At 31.8% G+C, this 21,971-nt stretch overlaps 17 non-coding genes across 17 annotated transcripts; all 17 read left to right on the forward strand.

Annotated features, from left to right (window-relative positions):
• The first annotated feature begins 72 nt into the window (after positions 1 to 72).
• Positions 73 to 154, forward strand: TRNAS-AGA (transfer RNA serine (anticodon AGA)). Its single transcript has one exon. It is a non-coding gene; the product is annotated as a tRNA-Ser (tRNA).
• Positions 155 to 1,260: 1,106 nt separating this feature from the next.
• On the forward strand, positions 1,261 to 1,342 carry TRNAS-AGA (transfer RNA serine (anticodon AGA)). The gene has a single exon. It is a non-coding gene; the product is annotated as a tRNA-Ser (tRNA).
• A 1,300-nt stretch (positions 1,343 to 2,642) lies between these two features.
• TRNAS-AGA (transfer RNA serine (anticodon AGA)) lies at positions 2,643 to 2,724 on the forward strand. The gene has a single exon. It is a non-coding gene; the product is annotated as a tRNA-Ser (tRNA).
• Positions 2,725 to 3,830: 1,106 nt separating this feature from the next.
• TRNAS-AGA (transfer RNA serine (anticodon AGA)) lies at positions 3,831 to 3,912 on the forward strand. The gene has a single exon. It is a non-coding gene; the product is annotated as a tRNA-Ser (tRNA).
• Positions 3,913 to 5,212: 1,300 nt separating this feature from the next.
• On the forward strand, positions 5,213 to 5,294 carry TRNAS-AGA (transfer RNA serine (anticodon AGA)). Its single transcript has one exon. It is a non-coding gene; the product is annotated as a tRNA-Ser (tRNA).
• Positions 5,295 to 6,400: 1,106 nt separating this feature from the next.
• Positions 6,401 to 6,482, forward strand: TRNAS-AGA (transfer RNA serine (anticodon AGA)). The gene has a single exon. It is a non-coding gene; the product is annotated as a tRNA-Ser (tRNA).
• A 1,299-nt stretch (positions 6,483 to 7,781) lies between these two features.
• On the forward strand, positions 7,782 to 7,863 carry TRNAS-AGA (transfer RNA serine (anticodon AGA)). The gene has a single exon. It is a non-coding gene; the product is annotated as a tRNA-Ser (tRNA).
• Positions 7,864 to 8,969: 1,106 nt separating this feature from the next.
• Positions 8,970 to 9,051, forward strand: TRNAS-AGA (transfer RNA serine (anticodon AGA)). The gene has a single exon. It is a non-coding gene; the product is annotated as a tRNA-Ser (tRNA).
• Positions 9,052 to 11,344: 2,293 nt separating this feature from the next.
• TRNAS-AGA (transfer RNA serine (anticodon AGA)) lies at positions 11,345 to 11,426 on the forward strand. Its single transcript has one exon. It is a non-coding gene; the product is annotated as a tRNA-Ser (tRNA).
• Positions 11,427 to 12,726: 1,300 nt separating this feature from the next.
• Positions 12,727 to 12,808, forward strand: TRNAS-AGA (transfer RNA serine (anticodon AGA)). Its single transcript has one exon. It is a non-coding gene; the product is annotated as a tRNA-Ser (tRNA).
• Positions 12,809 to 13,913: 1,105 nt separating this feature from the next.
• Positions 13,914 to 13,995, forward strand: TRNAS-AGA (transfer RNA serine (anticodon AGA)). Its single transcript has one exon. It is a non-coding gene; the product is annotated as a tRNA-Ser (tRNA).
• A 1,105-nt stretch (positions 13,996 to 15,100) lies between these two features.
• On the forward strand, positions 15,101 to 15,182 carry TRNAS-AGA (transfer RNA serine (anticodon AGA)). Its single transcript has one exon. It is a non-coding gene; the product is annotated as a tRNA-Ser (tRNA).
• Positions 15,183 to 16,287: 1,105 nt separating this feature from the next.
• TRNAS-AGA (transfer RNA serine (anticodon AGA)) lies at positions 16,288 to 16,369 on the forward strand. Its single transcript has one exon. It is a non-coding gene; the product is annotated as a tRNA-Ser (tRNA).
• A 1,105-nt stretch (positions 16,370 to 17,474) lies between these two features.
• TRNAS-AGA (transfer RNA serine (anticodon AGA)) lies at positions 17,475 to 17,556 on the forward strand. The gene has a single exon. It is a non-coding gene; the product is annotated as a tRNA-Ser (tRNA).
• A 1,300-nt stretch (positions 17,557 to 18,856) lies between these two features.
• Positions 18,857 to 18,938, forward strand: TRNAS-AGA (transfer RNA serine (anticodon AGA)). The gene has a single exon. It is a non-coding gene; the product is annotated as a tRNA-Ser (tRNA).
• Positions 18,939 to 20,044: 1,106 nt separating this feature from the next.
• On the forward strand, positions 20,045 to 20,126 carry TRNAS-AGA (transfer RNA serine (anticodon AGA)). The gene has a single exon. It is a non-coding gene; the product is annotated as a tRNA-Ser (tRNA).
• Positions 20,127 to 21,231: 1,105 nt separating this feature from the next.
• TRNAS-AGA (transfer RNA serine (anticodon AGA)) lies at positions 21,232 to 21,313 on the forward strand. The gene has a single exon. It is a non-coding gene; the product is annotated as a tRNA-Ser (tRNA).
• Positions 21,314 to 21,971: the final 658 nt, after the last annotated feature.

Below are 21,971 nucleotides of genomic sequence, written 5' to 3' on the forward strand. Positions count from 1 at the left end.
AACCATGCAATCCATGCAAAACATAAACCCTTCTCCTAATTATGTTAAGATAAAAACTTTAGCACATGTGAGGTAGTTGTGGCCGAGTGGTTAAGGCGATGGACTAGAAATCCATTGGGGTCTCCCCGCGTAGGTTCAAATCCTGCTGACTACGTGCAGATTGATGTTTTCTTTTTCTTAAAATTTTACCAAATCTTGCAGCTAGTGATGCTAAGAGTGAGAACAGGCATTAGTGCATCAAAATATTTGGGATGCCAGTCTGTTCTCTTTTTTATCTTTCACACATTTTCTTCCATTCATTGAGCCTAAGCCCAGTCACTCTTAGCAGCCACACTGATTACCTTTTATTTATTTGGAAATGCATATTCAATGTCAACATTGAAAGAAATGTTTGTATATCTAGCAAAATATCAAAGACATTTGGCACACTAGAAGGTGCAAAATTAAGATAAATTGTTAGGAGATTAAACTGTTAATCTGTGAGTTCTAAGGTAGATACAAGACAAATTGTGTTTTGATATGGCATATTTTTGATTAGTTGATTTTAATTTACATAAAGAAATTAGCTTTCCATATTTTGGTTTGCTGCAAGATTATATTTGGGCTCCATTATTTCTTGAACAATTAAACAGTTAAAAAAACAAGCTAAATTTGAAAAGTGAAAAAGTGTTGAAGTTTTAAAGCTATATCTAGCAAAATATCAAATACATTTGGTCATTAGAATGTGCAAAATTAAGCCCAATTGTTAGTAGATAAATCTGTTAATTTGTGAGTTCTAAGGTAGATACGATTTTGATATGGCATATTTTTGATTAGTTGATTTTAATTTACATATGCAATGTAGCTTTTTCTATATTTTGTTTTGCTGCAATATTATATTTGGGCCCCATTATTTCTTGAACAATTAAACACTTAAAAAAACAAGCTAAATTTGAAAAGTGAAAAGTGTAGATATTTTAAAGTATCTCTTATCTTGATGTAAATGTGGCTACAGATGGAAGATCTATGAAAACTGCTTTCTAAACTAGCTGTTGCCAGATGATAGAAAAATAACAAATTTAAGTTAAACTTCTGACTGTAGAGGAGTTTGGTACAGCAATCCTTAGGTCGCTAGTTCAATTCTGGCTCGAAGGAAACAATTTTTTTTTATTATCTTAGATGGCCATTTATGTAATTTTACACATTCTAAACCATGCAATCCATGCAAAACATAAACCCTTCTCCTAATTATGTTAAAATAAAAAATTTAGCACATGTGAGGTAGTTGTGGCTGAGTGGTTAAGGCGATGGACTAGAAATCCATTGGGGTCTCCCCGCGTAGGTTCAAATCCTGCTGACTACGTGCAGATTGATGTTTTCTTTTTCTTCAAATTTTACCAAATCTTGCAGCTAGTGATGCTAAGAGTGAGAACAGGCATTAGTGCATCAAAATATTTGGGATGCCAGTCTGTTCTCTTTTTTATCTTTCACACATTTTCTTCCATTCATTGAGCCTAAGCCCAGTCACTCTTAGCAGCCACACTGATTACCTTTTATTTATTTGGAAATGCATATTCAATGTCAACATTGAAAGAAATGTTTGTATATCTAGCAAAATATCAAAGACATTTGGCACACTAGAAGGTGCAAAATTAAGATAAATTGTTAGGAGATTAAACTGTTAATCTGTGAGTTCTAAGGTAGATACAAGACAAATTGTGTTTTGATATGGCATATTTTTGATTAGTTGATTTTAATTTACATAAAGAAATTAGCTTTCCATATTTTGGTTTGCTGCAAGATTATATTTGGGCTCCATTATTTCTTGAACAATTAAACAGTTAAAAAAACAAGCTAAATTTGAAAAGTGAAAAAGTGTTGATGTTTTAAAGCTATATCTAGCAAAATATCAAATACATTTGGTCATTAGAATGTGCAAAATTAAGCCCAATTGTTAGTAGATAAATTTGTTAATTTGTGAGTTCTAAGGTAGATACGATTTTGATATGGCATATTTTTGATTAGTTGATTTTAATTTACATATGCAACGTAGCTTTTTCTATATTTTGTTTTGCTGCAATATTATATATGGGCCCCATTATTTCTTGAACAATTAAACACTTAAAAAAACAAGCTAAATTTGAAAAGTGAAAAAGTGTTGATATTTTAAAGTATCTCTAATCTTGATGTAAATGTGGCTACAGATGGAAGATCTATGAAAACTGCTTTCTAAACTAGCTGTTGCCAGATGATAGAAAAATAACAAATTTAAGTTAAACTTCGGGTGATATTTAGCAAATCATTAAGCATGATTATTTGTGATGCTTATGCAAAACAGGAATAAACATATAAATAACTTTTGTCTAGTTTAATTACTTTATTGGGTAAGTTTTAGATAGTGAAAAGTTTTACATGTCCACTCCATCAGATATAGTGTAGATGATTTCTGTAGGGAACCTTCGATAGCTCAGCTGGTAGAGCGGCGGACTGTAGAGGAGATTGGTACAGCAATCCTGGTTCAATTCCGGCTCGAAGGAAACAATTTTTTTTTATTATCTTAGATGGCCATTTATGTAATTTTACACATTCTAAACCATGCAATCCATGCAAAACATAAACCCTTCTCCTAATTATGTTAAAATAAAAACTTTAGCACATGTGAGGTAGTTGTGGCTGAGTGGTTAAGGCGATGGACTAGAAATCCATTGGGGTCTCCCCGCGTAGGTTCAAATCCTGCTGACTACGTGCAGATTGATGTTTTCTTTTTCTTCAAATTTTACCAAATCTTGCAGCTAGTGATGCTAAGAGTGAGAACAGGCATTAGTGCATCAAAATATTTGGGATGCCAGTCTGTTCTCTTTTTTATCTTTCACACATTTTCTTCCATTCATTGAGCCTAAGCCCAGTCACTCTTAGCAGCCACACTGATTACCTTTTATTTATTTGGAAATGCATATTCAATGTCAACATTGAAAGAAATGTTTGTATATCTAGCAAAATATCAAAGACATTTGGCACACTAGAAGGTGCAAAATTAAGATCAATTGTTAGGAGATTAATCTGTTAATCTGTGAGTTCTAAGGTAGATACAAGACAAATTGTGTTTTGATATGGCATATTTTTGATTAGTTGATTTTAATTTACATAAAGAAATTAGCTTTCCATATTTTGGTTTGCTGCAAGATTATATTTGGGCTCCATTATTTCTTGAACAATTAAACAGTTGAAAAAACAAGCTAAATTTGAAAAGTGAAAAAGTGTTGAAGTTTTAAAGCTATATCTAGCAAAATATCAAATACATTTGGTCATTAGAATGTGCAAAATTAAGCCCAATTGTTAGTAGATAAATCTGTTAATTTGTGAGTTCTAAGGTAGATACGATTTTGATATGGCATATTTTTGATTAGTTGATTTTAATTTACATATGCAATGTAGCTTTTTCTATATTTTGTTTTGCTGCAATATTATATTTGGGCCCCATTATTTCTTGAACAATTAAACACTTAAAAAAACAAGCTAAATTTGAAAAGTGAAAAGTGTAGATATTTTAAAGTATCTCTTATCTTGATGTAAATGTGGCTACAGATGGAAGATCTATGAAAACTGCTTTCTAAACTAGCTGTTGCCAGATGATAGAAAAATAACAAATTTAAGTTAAACTTCTGACTGTAGAGGAGTTTGGTACAGCAATCCTTAGGTCGCTGGTTCAATTCTGGCTCGAAAGAAACAATTTTTATTTATTATCTTAGATGGCCATTTATGTAATTTTACACATTCTAAACCATGCAATCCATGCAAAACATAAACCCTTCTCCTAATTATATTAAAATAAAAACTTTAGCACATGTGAGGTAGTTGTGGCCGAGTGGTTAAGGCGATGGACTAGAAATCCATTGGGGTCTCCCCGCGTAGGTTCAAATCCTGCCGACTACGTGCAGATTGATGTTTTCTTTTTCTTCAAATTTTACCAAATCTTGCAGCTAGTGATGCTAAGAGTGAGAACAGGCATTAGTGCATCAAAATATTTGGGATGCCAGTCTGTTCTCTTTTTTATCTTTCACACATTTTCTTCCATTCATTGAGCCTAAGCCCAGTCACTCTTAGCAGCCACACTGATTACCTTTTATTTATTTGGAAATGCATATTCAATGTCAACATTGAAAGAAATGTTTGTATATCTAGCAAAATATCAAAGACATTTGGCACACTAGAAGGTGCAAAATTAAGATAAATTGTTAGGAGATTAAACTGTTAATCTGTGAGTTCTAAGGTAGATACAAGACAAATTGTGTTTTGATATGGCATATTTTTGATTAGTTGATTTTAATTTACATAAAGAAATTAGCTTTCCATATTTTGGTTTGCTGCAAGATTATATTTGGGCTCCATTATTTCTTGAACAATTAAACAGTTAAAAAAACAAGCTAAATTTGAAAAGTGAAAAAGTGTTGATGTTTTAAAGCTATATCTAGCAAAATATCAAATACATTTGGTCATTAGAATGTGCAAAATTAAGCCCAATTGTTAGTAGATAAATTTGTTAATTTGTGAGTTCTAAGGTAGATACGATTTTGATATGGCATATTTTTGATTAGTTGATTTTAATTTACATATGCAACGTAGCTTTTTCTATATTTTGTTTTGCTGCAATATTATATATGGGCCCCATTATTTCTTGAACAATTAAACACTTAAAAAAACAAGCTAAAGTTGAAAAGTGAAAAAGTGTTGATATTTTAAAGTATCTCTAATCTTGATGTAAATGTGGCTACAGATGGAAGATCTATGAAAACTGCTTTCTAAACTAGCTGTTGCCAGATGATAGAAAAATAACAAATTTAAGTTAAACTTCGGGTGATATTTAGCAAATCATTAAGCATGATTATTTGTGATGCTTATGCAAAACAGGAATAAACATATAAATAACTTTTGTCTAGTTTAATTACTTTATTGGGTAAGTTTTAGATAGTGAAAAGTTTTACATGTCCACTCCATCAGATATAGTGTAGATGATTTCTGTAGGGAACCTTCGATAGCTCAGCTGGTAGAGCGGCGGACTGTAGAAGAGTTTGGTACAGCAATCCTGGTTCAATTCCGGCTCGAAGGAAACAATTTTTTTTTATTATCTTAGATGGCCATTTATGTAATTTTACACATTCTAAACCATGCAATCCATGCAAAACATAAACCCTTCTCCTAATTATGTTAAAATAAACACTTTAGCACATGTGAGGTAGTTGTGGCCGAGTGGTTAAGGCGATGGACTAGAAATCCATTGGGGTCTCCCCGCGTAGGTTCAAATCCTGCTGACTACGTGCAGATTGATGTTTTCTTTTTCTTCAAATTTTACCAAATCTTGCAGCTAGTGATGCTAAGAGTGAGAACAGAAATTAGTGCATCAAAATATTTGGGATGCCAGTCTGTTCTCTTTTTTATCTTTCACACATTTTCTTCCATTCATTGAGCCTAAGCCCAGTCACTCTTAGCAGCCACACTGATTACCTTTTATTTATTTGGAAATGCATATTCAATGTCAACATTGAAAGAAATGTTTGTATATCTAGCAAAATATCAAAGACATTTGGCACACTAGAAGGTGCAAAATTAAGATCAATTGTTAGGAGATTAATCTGTTAATCTGTGAGTTCTAAGGTAGATACAAGACAAATTGTGTTTTGATATGGCATATTTTTGATTAGTTGATTTTAATTTACATAAAGAAATTAGCTTTCCATATTTTGGTTTGCTGCAAGATTATATTTGGGCTCCATTATTTCTTGAACAATTAAACAGTTGAAAAAACAAGCTAAATTTGAAAAGTGAAAAAGTGTTGAAGTTTTAAAGCTATATCTAGCAAAATATCAAATACATTTGGTCATTAGAATGTGCAAAATTAAGCCCAATTGTTAGTAGATAAATCTGTTAATTTGTGAGTTCTAAGGTAGATACGATTTTGATATGGCATATTTTTGATTAGTTGATTTTAATTTACATATGCAATGTAGCTTTTTCTATATTTTGTTTTGCTGCAATATTATATTTGGGCCCCATTATTTCTTGAACAATTAAACACTTAAAAAAACAAGCTAAATTTGAAAAGTGAAAAGTGTAGATATTTTAAAGTATCTCTTATCTTGATGTAAATGTGGCTACAGATGGAAGATCTATGAAAACTGCTTTCTAAACTAGCTGTTGCCAGATGATAGAAAAATAACAAATTTAAGTTAAACTTCTGACTGTAGAGGAGTTTGGTACAGCAATCCTTAGGTCGCTGGTTCAATTCTGGCTCGAAGGAAACAATTTTTTTTTATTATCTTAGATGGCCATTTATGTAATTTTACACATTCTAAACCATGCAATCCATGCAAAACATAAACCCTTCTCCTAATTATATTAAAATAAAAACTTTAGCACATGTGAGGTAGTTGTGGCCGAGTGGTTAAGGCGATGGACTAGAAATCCATTGGGGTTTCCCCGCGTAGGTTCAAATCCTGCCGACTACGTGCAGATTGATGTTTTCTTTTTCTTCAAATTTTACCAAATCTTGCAGCTAGTGATGCTAAGAGTGAGAACAGGCATTAGTGCATCAAAATATTTGGGATGCCAGTCTGTTCTCTTTTTTATCTTTCACACATTTTCTTCCATTCATTGAGCCTAAGCCCAGTCACTCTTAGCAGCCACACTGATTACCTTTTATTTATTTGGAAATGCATATTCAATGTCAACATTGAAAGAAATGTTTGTATATCTAGCAAAATATCAAAGACATTTGGCACACTAGAAGGTGCAAAATTAAGATAAATTGTTAGGAGATTAAACTGTTAATCTGTGAGTTCTAAGGTAGATACAAGACAAATTGTGTTTTGATATGGCATATTTTTGATTAGTTGATTTTAATTTACATAAGAAATTAGCTTTCCATATTTTGGTTTGCTGCAAGATTATATTTGGGCTCCATTATTTCTTGAACAATTAAACAGTTAAAAAAACAAGCTAAATTTGAAAAGTGAAAAAGTGTTGATGTTTTAAAGCTATATCTAGCAAAATATCAAATACATTTGGTCATTAGAATGTGCAAAATTAAGCCCAATTGTTAGTAGATAAATTTGTTAATTTGTGAGTTCTAAGGTAGATACGATTTTGATATGGCATATTTTTGATTAGTTGATTTTAATTTACATATGCAACGTAGCTTTTTCTATATTTTGTTTTGCTGCAATATTATATATGGGCCCCATTATTTCTTGAACAATTAAACACTTAAAAAAACAAGCTAAATTTGAAAAGTGAAAAAGTGTTGATATTTTAAAGTATCTCTTATCTTGATGTAAATGTGGCTACAGATGGAAGATCTATGAAAACTGCTTTCTAAACTAGCTGTTGCCAGATGATAGAAAAATAACAAATTTAAGTTAAACTTCGGGTGATATTTAGCAAATCATTAAGCATGATTATTTGTGATGCTTATGCAAAACAGGAATAAACATATAAATAACTTTTGTCTAGTTTAATTACTTTATTGGGTAAGTTTTAGATAGTGAAAAGTTTTACATGTCCACTCCATCAGATATAGTGTAGATGATTTCTGTAGGGAACCTTCGATAGCTCAGCTGGTAGAGCGGCGGACTGTAGAAGAGTTTGGTACAGCAATCCTGGTTCAATTCCGGCTCGAAGGAAACAATTTTTTTTTATTATCTTAGATGGCCATTTATGTAATTTTACACATTCTAAACCATGCAATCCATGCAAAACATAAACCCTTCTCCTAATTATGTTAAAATAAACACTTTAGCACATGTGAGGTAGTTGTGGCCGAGTGGTTAAGGCGATGGACTAGAAATCCATTGGGGTCTCCCCGCGTAGGTTCAAATCCTGCTGACTACGTGCAGATTGATGTTTTCTTTTTCTTCAAATTTTACCAAATCTTGCAGCTAGTGATGCTAAGAGTGAGAACAGAAATTAGTGCATCAAAATATTTGGGATGCCAGTCTGTTCTCTTTTTTATCTTTCACACATTTTCTTCCATTCATTGAGCCTAAGCCCAGTCACTCTTAGCAGCCACACTGATTACCTTTTATTTATTTGGAAATGCATATTCAATGTCAACATTGAAAGAAATGTTTGTATATCTAGCAAAATATCAAAGACATTTGGCACACTAGAAGGTGCAAAATTAAGATCAATTGTTAGGAGATTAATCTGTTAATCTGTGAGTTCTAAGGTAGATACAAGACAAATTGTGTTTTGATATGGCATATTTTTGATTAGTTGATTTTAATTTACATAAAGAAATTAGCTTTCCATATTTTGGTTTGCTGTAAGATTATATTTGGGCTCCATTATTTCTTGAACAATTAAACAGTTAACAAAACAAGCTAAATTTGAAAAGTGAAAAAGTGTTGAAGTTTTAAAGCTATATCTAGCAAAATATCAAATACATTTGGTCATTAGAATGTGCAAAATTAAGCCCAATTGTTAGTAGATAAATCTGTTAATTTGTGAGTTCTAAGGTAGATACGATTTTGATATGGCATATTTTTGATTAGTTGATTTTAATTTACATATGCAACGTAGCTTTTTCTATATTTTGTTTTGCTGCAATATTATATTTGGGCCCCATTATTTCTTGAACAATTAAACACTTAAAAAAACAAGCTAAATTTGAAAAGTGAAAAGTGTAGATATTTTAAAGTATCTCTTATCTTGATGTAAATGTGGCTACAGATGGAAGATCTATGAAAACTGCTTTCTAAACTAGCTGTTGCCAGATGATAGAAAAATAACAAATTTAAGTTAAACTTCTGACTGTAGAGGAGTTTGGTACAGCAATCCTTAGGTCGCTGGTTCATTTCCGGCTCGAAGGAAACAATTTTTTTTTATTATCTTAGATGGCCATTTATGTAATTTTACATATTCTAAACCATGCAATCCATGCAAAACATAAACCCTTCTCATAATTATGTTAAAATAAAAACTTTAGCACATGTGAGGTAGTTGTGGCCGAGTGGTTAAGGCGATGGACTAGAAATCCATTGGGGTCTCCCCGCGTAGGTTCAAATCCTGCTGACTACATGCAGATTGATGTTTTCTTTTTCTTCAAATTTTACCAAATCTTGCAGCTAGTGATGCTAAGAGTGAGAACAGAAATTAGTGCATCAAAATATTTGGGATGCCAGTCTGTTCTCTTTTTTATCTTTCACACATTTTCTTCCATTCATTGAGCCTAAGCCCAGTCACTCTTAGCAGCCACACTGATTACCTTTTATTTATTTGGAAATGCATATTCAATGTCAACATTGAAAGAAATGTTTGTATATCTAGCAAAATATCAAAGACATTTGGCACACTAGAAGGTGCAAAATTAAGATCAATTGTTAGGAGATTAATCTGTTAATCTGTGAGTTCTAAGGTAGATACAAGACAAATTGTGTTTTGATATGGCATATTTTTGATTAGTTGATTTTAATTTACATAAAGAAATTAGCTTTCCATATTTTGGTTTGCTGTAAGATTATATTTGGGCTCCATTATTTCTTGAACAATTAAACAGTTAACAAAACAAGCTAAATTTGAAAAGTGAAAAAGTGTTGAAGTTTTAAAGCTATATCTAGCAAAATATCAAATACATTTGGTCATTAGAATGTGCAAAATTAAGCCCAATTGTTAGTAGATAAATCTGTTAATTTGTGAGTTCTAAGGTAGATACGATTTTGATATGGCATATTTTTGATTAGTTGATTTTAATTTACATATGCAACGTAGCTTTTTCTATATTTTGTTTTGCTGCAATATTATATTTGGGCCCCATTATTTCTTGAACAATTAAACACTTAAAAAAACAAGCTAAATTTGAAAAGTGAAAAGTGTAGATATTTTAAAGTATCTCTTATCTTGATGTAAATGTGGCTACAGATGGAAGATCTATGAAAACTGCTTTCTAAACTAGCTGTTGCCAGATGATAGAAAAATAACAAATTTAAGTTAAACTTCTGACTGTAGAGGAGTTTGGTAGAGCAATCCTTAGGTCGCTGGTTCATTTCCGGCTCGAAGGAAACAATTTTTTTTTATTATCTTAGATGGCCATTTATGTAATTTTACATATTCTAAACCATGCAATCCATGCAAAACATAAACCCTTCTCATAATTATGTTAAAATAAAAACTTTAGCACATGTGAGGTAGTTGTGGCCGAGTGGTTAAGGTGATGGACTAGAAATAAATTGGGGTCTTCCCGCGTAGGTTCAAATCCTGCTGACTACGTGCAGATTGATGTTTTCTTTTTCTTCAAATTTTACCAAATCTTGCAGCTAGTGATGCTAAGAGTGAGAACAGGCATTAGTGCATCAAAATATTTGGGATGCCAGTCTGTTCTCTTTTTTATCTTTCACACATTTTCTTCCATTCATTCAGCCTAAGCCCAGTCACTCTTAGCAGCCACACTGATTACCTTTTATTTATTTGGAAATGCATATTCAATGTCAACATTGAAAGAAATGTTTGTATATCTAGCAAAATATCAAAGACATTTGGCACACTAGAAGGTGCAAAATTAAGATCAATTGTTAGGAGATTAATCTGTTAATCTGTGAGTTCTAAGGTAGATACAAGACAAATTGTGTTTTGATATGGCATATTTTTGATTAGTTGATTTTAATTTACATAAAGAAATTAGCTTTCCATATTTTGGTTTGCTGCAAGATTATATTTGGGCTCCATTATTTCTTGAACAATTAAACAGTTAAAAAAACAAGCTAAATTTGAAAAGTGAAAAAGTGTTGAAGTTTTAAAGCTATATCTAGCAAAATATCAAATACATTTGGTCATTAGAATGTGCAAAATTAAGCCCAATTGTTAGTAGATAAATCTGTTAATTTGTGAGTTCTAAGGTAGATACGATTTTGATATGGCATATTTTTGATTAGTTGATTTTAATTTACATATGCAATGTAGCTTTTTCTATATTTTGTTTTGCTGCAATATTATATTTGGGCCCCATTATTTCTTGAACAATTAAACACTTAAAAAAACAAGCTAAATTTGAAAAGTGAAAAGTGTAGATATTTTAAAGTATCTCTTATCTTGATGTAAATGTGGCTACAGATGGAAGATCTATGAAAACTGCTTTCTAAACTAGCTGTTGCCAGATGATAGAAAAATAACAAATTTAAGTTAAACTTCTGACTGTAGAGGAGTTTGGTACAGCAATCCTTAGGTCGCTGGTTCTTTTCCGGCTCGAAGGAAACAATTTTTTTTATTATCTTAGATGGCCATTTATGTAATTTTACATATTCTAAACCATGCAATCCATGCAAAACATAAACCCTTCTCCTAATTATGTTAAAATAAAAACTTTAGCACATGTGAGGTAGTTGTGGCCGAGTGGTTAAGGCGATGGACTAGAAATCCATTGGGGTCTCCCCGCGTAGGTTCAAATCCTGCCGACTACGTGCAGATTGATGTTTTCTTTTTCTTCAAATTTTACCAAATCTTGCAGCTAGTGATGCTAAGAGTGAGAACAGGCATTAGTGCATCAAAATATTTGGGATGCCAGTCTGTTCTCTTTTTTATCTTTCACACATTTTCTTCCATTCATTGAGCCTAAGCCCAGTCACTCTTAGCAGCCACACTGATTACCTTTTATTTATTTGGAAATGCATATTCAATGTCAACATTGAAAGAAATGTTTGTATATCTAGCAAAATATCAAAGACATTTGGCACACTAGAAGGTGCAAAATTAAGATAAATTGTTAGGAGATTAAACTGTTAATCTGTGAGTTCTAAGGTAGATACAAGACAAATTGTGTTTTGATATGGCATATTTTTGATTAGTTGATTTTAATTTACATAAAGAAATTAGCTTTCCATATTTTGGTTTGCTACAAGATTATATTTGGGCTCCATTATTTCTTGAACAATTAAACAGTTAAAAAAACAAGCTAAATTTGAAAAGTGAAAAAGTGTTGATGTTTTAAAGCTATATCTAGCAAAATATCAAATACATTTGGTCATTAGAATGTGCAAAATTAAGCCCAATTGTTAGTAGATAAATTTGTTAATTTGTGAGTTCTAAGATAGATACGATTTTGATATGGCATATTTTTGATTAGTTGATTTTAATTTACATATGCAACGTAGCTTTTTCTATATTTTGTTTTGCTGCAATATTATATATGGGCCCCATTATTTCTTGAACAATTAAACACTTAAAAAAACAAGCTAAATTTGAAAAGTGAAAAAGTGTTGATATTTTAACGTATCTCTAATCTTGATGTAAATGTGGCTACAGATGGAAGATCTATGAAAACTGCTTTCTAAACTAGCTGTTGCCAGATGATAGAAAAATAACAAATTTAAGTTAAACTTCGGGTGATATTTAGCAAATCATTAAGCATGATTATTTGTGATGCTTATGCAAAACAGGAATAAACATATAAATAACTTTTGTCTAGTTTAATTACTTTATTGGGTAAGTTTTAGATAGTGAAAAGTTTTACATGTCCACTCCATCAGATATAGTGTAGATGATTTCTGTAGGGAACCTTCGATAGCTCAGCTGGTAGAGCGGCGGACTGTAGAGGAGTTTGGTACAGCAATCCTAGTTCAATTCTGGCTCGAAGGAAACAATTTTTTTTTATTATCTTAGATGGCCATTTATGTAATTTTACACATTCTAAACCATGCAATCCATGCAAAACATAAACCTTTCTCCTAATTATGTTAAAATAAACACTTTAGCACATGTGAGGTAGTTGTGGCCGAGTGGTTAAGGCGATGGACTAGAAATCCATTGGGGTCTCCCCGCGTAGGTTCAAATCCTGCCAACTACGTGCAGATTGATGTTTTCTTTTTCTTCAAATTCTACCAAATCTTGCAGCTAGTGATGCTAAGAGTGAGAACAGGCATTAGTGCATCAAAATATTTGGGATGCCAGTCTGTTCTCTTTTTTATCTTTCACACATTTTCTTCCATTCATTGAGCCTAAGCCCAGTCACTCTTAGCAGCCACACTGATTACCTTTTATTTATTTGGAAATGCATATTCAATGTCAACATTGAAATAAATGTTTGTATATATAGCAAAATATCAAAGACATTTGGCACACTAGAAGGTGCAAAATTAAGATCAATTGTTAGGAGATGAATCTGTTAATCTGTGAGTTCTAAGGTAGATACAAGACAAATTGTGTTTTGATATGGCATATTTTTGATTAGTTGATTTTAATTTACATAAAGAAATTAGCTTTCCATATTTTGGTTTGCTGCAAGATTATATTTGGGCTCCATTATTTCTTGAACAATTAAACAGTTAAAAAAACAAGCTAAATTTGAAAAGTGAAAAAGTGTTGAAGTTTTAAAGCTATATCTAGCAAAATATCAAATACATTTGGTCATTAGAATGTGCAAAATTAAGCCCAATTGTTAGTAGATAAATCTGTTAATTTGTGAGTTCTAAGGTAGATACGATTTTGATATGGCATATTTTTGATTAGTTGATTTTAATTTACATATGCAATGTAGCTTTTTCTATATTTTGTTTTGCTGCAATATTATATTTGGGCCCCATTATTTCTTGAACAATTAAACACTTAAAAAAACAAGCTAAATTTGAAAAGTGAAAAGTGTAGATATTTTAAAGTATCTCTTATCTTGATGTAAATGTGGCTACAGATGGAAGATCTATGAAAACTGCTTTCTAAACTAGCTGTTGCCAGATGATAGAAAAATAACAAATTTAAGTTAAACTTCTGACTGTAGAGGAGTTTGGTACAGCAATCCTTAGGTCGCTGGTTCTTTTCCGGCTCGAAGGAAACAATTTTTTTTATTATCTTAGATGGCCATTTATGTAATTTTACATATTCTAAACCATGCAATCCATGCAAAACATAAACCCTTCTCATAATTATGTTAAAATAAAAACTTTAGCACATGTGAGGTAGTTGTGGCCGAGTGGTTAAGGCGATGGACTAGAAATCCATTGGGGTCTCCCCGCGTAGGTTCAAATCCTGCCAACTACATGCAGACTGATGTTTTCTTTTTCTTCAAATTTTACCAAATCTTGCAGCTAGTGATGCTAAGAGTGAGAACAGGCATTAGTGCATCAAAATATTTGGGATGCCAGTCTGTTCTCTTTTTTATCTTTCACACATTTTCTTCCATTCATTCAGCCTAAGCCCAGTCACTCTTAGCAGCCACACTGATTACCTTTTATTTATTTGGAAATGCATATTCAATGTCAACATTGAAAGAAATGTTTGTATATCTAGCAAAATATCAAAGACATTTGGCACACTAGAAGGTGCAAAATTAAGATCAATTGTTAGGAGATGAATCTGTTAATCTGTGAGTTCTAAGGTAGATACAAGACAAATTGTGTTTTGATATGGCATATTTTTGATTAGTTGATTTTAATTTACATAAAGAAATTAGCTTTCCATATTTTGGTTTGCTGCAAGATTATATTTGGGCTCCATTATTTCTTGAACAATTAAACAGTTAAAAAAACAAGCTAAATTTGAAAAGTGAAAAAGTGTTGAAGTTTTAAAGCTATATCTAGCAAAATATCAAATACATTTGGTCATTAGAATGTGCAAAATTAAGCCCAATTGTTAGTAGATAAATCTGTTAATTTGTGAGTTCTAAGGTAGATACGATTTTGATATGGCATATTTTTGATTAGTTGATTTTAATTTACATATGCAATGTAGCTTTTTCTATATTTTGTTTTGCTGCAATATTATATTTGGGCCCCATTATTTCTTGAACAATTAAACACTTAAAAAAACAAGCTAAATTTGAAAAGTGAAAAGTGTAGATATTTTAAAGTATCTCTTATCTTGATGTAAATGTGGCTACAGATGGAAGATCTATGAAAACTGCTTTCTAAACTAGCTGTTGCCAGATGATAGAAAAATAACAAATTTAAGTTAAACTTCTGACTGTAGAGGAGTTTGGTACAGCAATCCTTAGGTCGCTGGTTCTTTTCCGGCTCGAAGGAAACAATTTTTTTTATTATCTTAGATGGCCATTTATGTAATTTTACATATTCTAAACCATGCAATCCATGCAAAACATAAACCCTTCTCCTAATTATGTTAAAATAAAAACTTTAGCACATGTGAGGTAGTTGTGGCCGAGTGGTTAAGGCGATGGACTAGAAATCCATTGGGGTCTCCCCGCGTAGGTTCAAATCCTGCTGACTACGTGCAGATTGATGTTTTCTTTTTCTTCAAATTTTACCAAATCTTGCAGCTAGTGATGCTAAGAGTGAGAACAGGCATTAGTGCATCAAAATATTTGGGATGCCAGTCTGTTCTCTTTTTTATCTTTCACACATTTTCTTCCATTCATTGAGCCTAAGCCCAGTCACTCTTAGCAGCCACACTGATTACCTTTTATTTATTTGGAAATGCATATTCAATGTCAACATTGAAAGAAATGTTTGTATATCTAGCAAAATATCAAAGACATTTGGCACACTAGAAGGTGCAAAATTAAGATAAATTGTTAGGAGATTAAACTGTTAATCTGTGAGTTCTAAGGTAGATACAAGACAAATTGTGTTTTGATATGGCATATTTTTGATTAGTTGATTTTAATTTACATAAAGAAATTAGCTTTCCATATTTTGGTTTGCTACAAGATTATATTTGGGCTCCATTATTTCTTGAACAATTAAACAGTTAAAAAAACAAGCTAAATTTGAAAAGTGAAAAAGTGTTGATGTTTTAAAGCTATATCTAGCAAAATATCAAATACATTTGGTCATTAGAATGTGCAAAATTAAGCCCAATTGTTAGTAGATAAATTTGTTAATTTGTGAGTTCTAAGGTAGATACGATTTTGATATGGCATATTTTTGATTAGTTGATTTTAATTTACATATGCAATGTAGCTTTTTCTATATTTTGTTTTGCTGCAATATTATATATGGGCCCCATTATTTCTTGAACAATTAAACACTTAAAAAAACAAGCTAAATTTGAAAAGTGAAAAGTGTAGATATTTTAAAGTATCTCTTATCTTGATGTAAATGTGGCTACAGATGGAAGATCTATGAAAACTGCTTTCTAAACTAGCTGTTGCCAGATGATAGAAAAATAACAAATTTAAGTTAAACTTCTGACTGTAGAGGAGTTTGGTACAGCAATCCTTAGGTCGCTGGTTCTTTTCCGGCTCGAAGGAAACAATTTTTTTTATTATCTTAGATGGCCATTTATGTAATTTTACATATTCTAAACCATGCAATCCATGCAAAACATAAACCCTTCTCATAATTATGTTAAAATAAAAACTTTAGCACATGTGAGGTAGTTGTGGCCGAGTGGTTAAGGCGATGGACTAGAAATCCATTGGGGTCTCCCCGCGTAGGTTCAAATCCTGCCAACTACATGCAGACTGATGTTTTCTTTTTCTTCAAATTTTACCAAATCTTGCAGCTAGTGATGCTAAGAGTGAGAACAGGCATTAGTGCATCAAAATATTTGGGATGCCAGTCTGTTCTCTTTTTTATCTTTCACACATTTTCTTCCATTCATTCAGCCTAAGCCCAGTCACTCTTAGCAGCCACACTGATTACCTTTTATTTATTTGGAAATGCATATTCAATGTCAACATTGAAAGAAATGTTTGTATATCTAGCAAAATATCAAAGACATTTGGCACACTAGAAGGTGCAAAATTAAGATCAATTGTTAGGAGATGAATCTGTTAATCTGTGAGTTCTAAGGTAGATACAAGACAAATTGTGTTTTGATATGGCATATTTTTGATTAGTTGATTTTAATTTACATAAAGAAATTAGCTTTCCATATTTTGGTTTGCTGCAAGATTATATTTGGGCTCCATTATTTCTTGAACAATTAAACAGTTAAAAAAACAAGCTAAATTTGAAAAGTGAAAAAGTGTTGAAGTTTTAAAGCTATATCTAGCAAAATATCAAATACATTTGGTCATTAGAATGTGCAAAATTAAGCCCAATTGTTAGTAGATAAATCTGTTAATTTGTGAGTTCTAAGGTAGATACGATTTTGATATGGCATATTTTTGATTAGTTGATTTTAATTTACATATGCAATGTAGCTTTTTCTATATTTTGTTTTGCTGCAATATTATATTTGGGCCCCATTATTTCTTGAACAATTAAACACTTAAAAAAACAAGCTAAATTTGAAAAGTGAAAAGTGTAGATATTTTAAAGTATCTCTTATCTTGATGTAAATGTGGCTACAGATGGAAGATCTATGAAAACTGCTTTCTAAACTAGCTGTTGCCAGATGATAGAAAAATAACAAATTTAAGTTAAACTTCTGACTGTAGAGGAGTTTGGTACAGCAATCCTTAGGTCGCTGGTTCTTTTCCGGCTCGAAGGAAACAATTTTTTTTATTATCTTAGATGGCCATTTATGTAATTTTACATATTCTAAACCATGCAATCCATGCAAAACATAAACCCTTCTCCTAATTATGTTAAAATAAAAACTTTAGCACATGTGAGGTAGTTGTGGCCGAGTGGTTAAGGCGATGGACTAGAAATCCATTGGGGTCTCCCCGCGTAGGTTCAAATCCTGCTGACTACGTGCAGATTGATGTTTTCTTTTTCTTCAAATTTTACCAAATCTTGCAGCTAGTGATGCTAAGAGTGAGAACAGGCATTAGTGCATCAAAATATTTGGGATGCCAGTCTGTTCTCTTTTTTATCTTTCACACATTTTCTTCCATTCATTGAGCCTAAGCCCAGTCACTCTTAGCAGCCACACTGATTACCTTTTATTTATTTGGAAATGCATATTCAATGTCAACATTGAAAGAAATGTTTGTATATCTAGCAAAATATCAAAGACATTTGGCACACTAGAAGGTGCAAAATTAAGATAAATTGTTAGGAGATTAAACTGTTAATCTGTGAGTTCTAAGGTAGATACAAGACAAATTGTGTTTTGATATGGCATATTTTTGATTAGTTGATTTTAATTTACATAAAGAAATTAGCTTTCCATATTTTGGTTTGCTACAAGATTATATTTGGGCTCCATTATTTCTTGAACAATTAAACAGTTAAAAAAACAAGCTAAATTTGAAAAGTGAAAAAGTGTTGATGTTTTAAAGCTATATCTAGCAAAATATCAAATACATTTGGTCATTAGAATGTGCAAAATTAAGCCCAATTGTTAGTAGATAAATTTGTTAATTTGTGAGTTCTAAGGTAGATACGATTTTGATATGGCATATTTTTGATTAGTTGATTTTAATTTACATATGCAACGTAGCTTTTTCTATATTTTGTTTTGCTGCAATATTATATATGGGCCCCATTATTTCTTGAACAATTAAACACTTAAAAAAACAAGCTAAATTTGAAAAGTGAAAAAGTGTTGATATTTTAAAGTATCTCTAATCTTGATGTAAATGTGGCTACAGATGGAAGATCTATGAAAACTGCTTTCTAAACTAGCTGTTGCCAGATGATAGAAAAATAACAAATTTAAGTTAAACTTCGGGTGATATTTAGCAAATCATTAAGCATGATTATTTGTGATGCTTATGCAAAACAGGAATAAACATATAAATAACTTTTGTCTAGTTTAATTACTTTATTGGGTAAGTTTTAGATAGTGAAAAGTTTTACATGTCCACTCCATCAGATATAGTGTAGATGATTTCTATAGGGAACCTTCGATAGCTCAGCTGGTAGAGCGGCGGACTGTAGAGGAGTTTGGTACAGCAATCCTAGTTCAATTCCGGCTCGAAGGAAACAATTTTTTTTTATTATCTTAGATGGCCATTTATGTAATTTTACACATTCTAAACCATGCAATCCATGCAAAACATAAACCTTTCTCCTAATTATGTTAAAATAAACACTTTAGCACATGTGAGGTAGTTGTGGCCGAGTGGTTAAGGCGATGGACTAGAAATCCATTGGGGTCTCCCCGCGTAGGTTCAAATCCTGCCAACTACGTGCAGATTGATGTTTTCTTTTTCTTCAAATTCTACCAAATCTTGCAGCTAGTGATGCTAAGAGTGAGAACAGGCATTAGTGCATCAAAATATTTGGGATGCCAGTCTGTTCTCTTTTTTATCTTTCACACATTTTCTTCCATTCATTGAGCCTAAGCCCAGTCACTCTTAGCAGCCACACTGATTACCTTTTATTTATTTGGAAATGCATATTCAATGTCAACATTGAAATAAATGTTTGTATATATAGCAAAATATCAAAGACATTTGGCACACTAGAAGGTGCAAAATTAAGATCAATTGTTAGGAGATGAATCTGTTAATCTGTGAGTTCTAAGGTAGATACAAGACAAATTGTGTTTTGATATGGCATATTTTTGATTAGTTGATTTTAATTTACATAAAGAAATTAGCTTTCCATATTTTGGTTTGCTGCAAGATTATATTTGGGCTCCATTATTTCTTGAACAATTAAACAGTTAAAAAAACAAGCTAAATTTGAAAAGTGAAAAAGTGTTGAAGTTTTAAAGCTATATCTAGCAAAATATCAAATACATTTGGTCATTAGAATGTGCAAAATTAAGCCCAATTGTTAGTAGATAAATCTGTTAATTTGTGAGTTCTAAGGTAGATACGATTTTGATATGGCATATTTTTGATTAGTTGATTTTAATTTACATATGCAATGTAGCTTTTTCTATATTTTGTTTTGCTGCAATATTATATTTGGGCCCCATTATTTCTTGAACAATTAAACACTTAAAAAAACAAGCTAAATTTGAAGAGTGAAAAGTGTAGATATTTTAAAGTAACTCTTATCTTGATGTAAATGTGGCTACAGATGGAAGATCTATGAAAACTGCTTTCTAAACTAGCTGTTGCCAGATGATAGAAAAATAACAAATTTAAGTTAAACTTCTGACTGTAGAGGAGTTTGGTACAGCAATCCTTAGGTCGCTGGTTCTTTTCCGGCTCGAAGGAAACAATTTTTTTTTATTATCTTAGATGGCCATTTATGTAATTTTACACATTCTAAACCATGCAATCCATGCAAAACATAAACCCTTCTCCTAATTATGTTAAAATAAACACTTTAGCACATGTGAGGTAGTTGTGGCCGAGTGGTTAAGGCGATGGACTAGAAATCCATTGGGGTCTCCCCGCGTAGGTTCAAATCCTGCTGACTATGTGCAGATTGATGTTTTCTTTTTCTTCAAATTTTACCAAATCTTGCAGCTAGTGATGCTAAGAGTGAGAACAGGCATTAGTGCATCAAAATATTTGGGATGCCAGTCTGTTCTCTTTTTTATCTTTCACACATTTTCTTCCATTCATTGAGCCTAAGCCCAGTCACTCTTAGCAGCCACACTGATTACCTTTTATTTATTTGGAAATGCATATTCAATGTCAACATTGAAAGAAATGTTTGTATATCTAGCAAAATATCAAAGACATTTGGCACACTAGAAGGTGCAAAATTAAGATCAATTGTTAGGAGATTAATCTGTTAATCTGTGAGTTCTAAGGTAGATACAAGACAAATTGTGTTTTGATATGGCATATTTTTGATTAGTTGATTTTAATTTACATAAAGAAATTAGCTTTCCATATTTTGGTTTGCTGCAAGATTATATTTGGGCTCCATTATTTCTTGAACAATTAAACAGTTAAAAAAACAAGCTAAATTTGAAAAGTGAAAAGTGTTGAAGTTTTAAAGCTATATCTAGCAAAATATCAAATACATTTGGTCATTAGAATGTGCAAAATTAAGCCCAATTGTTGGTAGATAAATCTGTTAATTTGTGAGTTCTAAGGTAGATACGATTTTGATATGGCATATTTTTGATTAGTTGATTTTAATTTACATATGCAATGTAGCTTTTTCTATATTTTGTTTTGCTGCAATATTATATTTGGGCCCCATTATTTCTTGAACAATTAAACACTTAAAAAAACAAGCTAAATTTGAAAAGTGAAACGTGTAGATATTTTAAAGTATCTCTAATCTTGATGTAAATGTGGCTACAGATGGAAGATCTATGAAAACTGCTTTCTAAACTAGCTGTTGCCAGATGATAGAAAAATAACAAATTTAAGTTAAACTTCTGACTGTAGAGGAGTTTGGTACAGCAATCCTTAGGTCGCTGGTTCTTTTCCGGCTCGAAGGAAACAATTTTTTTTTATTATCTTAGATGGCCATTTATGTAATTTTACACATTCTAAACCATGCAATCCATGCAAAACATAAACCCTTCTCCTAATTATGTTAAAATAAACACTTTAGCACATGTGAGGTAGTTGTGGCCGAGTGGTTAAGGCGATGGACTAGAAATCCATTGGGGTCTCCCCGCGTAGGTTCAAATCCTGCCGACTATGTGCAGATTGATGTTTTCTTTTTCTTCAAATTTTACCAAATCTTGCAGCTAGTGATGCTAAGAGTGAGAACAGGCATTAGTGCATCAAAATATTTGGGATGCCAGTCTGTTCTCTTTTTTATCTTTCACACATTTTCTTCCATTCATTGAGCCTAAGCCCAGTCACTCTTAGCAGCCACACTGATTACCTTTTATTTATTTGGAAATGCATATTCAATGTCAACATTGAAAGAAATGTTTGTATATCTAGCAAAATATCAAAGACATTTGGCACACTAGAAGGTGCAAAATTAAGATCAATTGTTAGGAGATTAATCTGTTAATCTGTGAGTTCTAAGGTAGATACAAGACAAATTGTGTTTTGATATGGCATATTTTTGATTAGTTGATTTTAATTTACATAAAGAAATTAGCTTTCCATATTTTGGTTTGCTGCAAGATTATATTTGGGCTCCATTATTTCTTGAACAATTAAACAGTTAAAAAAACAAGCTAAATTTGAAAAGTGAAAAGTGTTGAAGTTTTAAAGCTATGTCTAGCAAAATATCAAATACATTTGGTCATTAGAATGTGCAAAATTAAGCCCAATTGTTAGTAGATAAATCTGTTAATTTGTGAGTTCTAAGGTAGATACGATTTTGATATGGCATATTTTTGAT

The sequence above is a fragment of the Taudactylus pleione genome, unplaced genomic scaffold (genome assembly GCF_031769625.1).
Source record: "Taudactylus pleione unplaced genomic scaffold, aTauple2 ptg000050l, whole genome shotgun sequence".
Classification (NCBI taxonomy): Eukaryota; Metazoa; Chordata; class Amphibia; order Anura; family Myobatrachidae; genus Taudactylus; species Taudactylus pleione.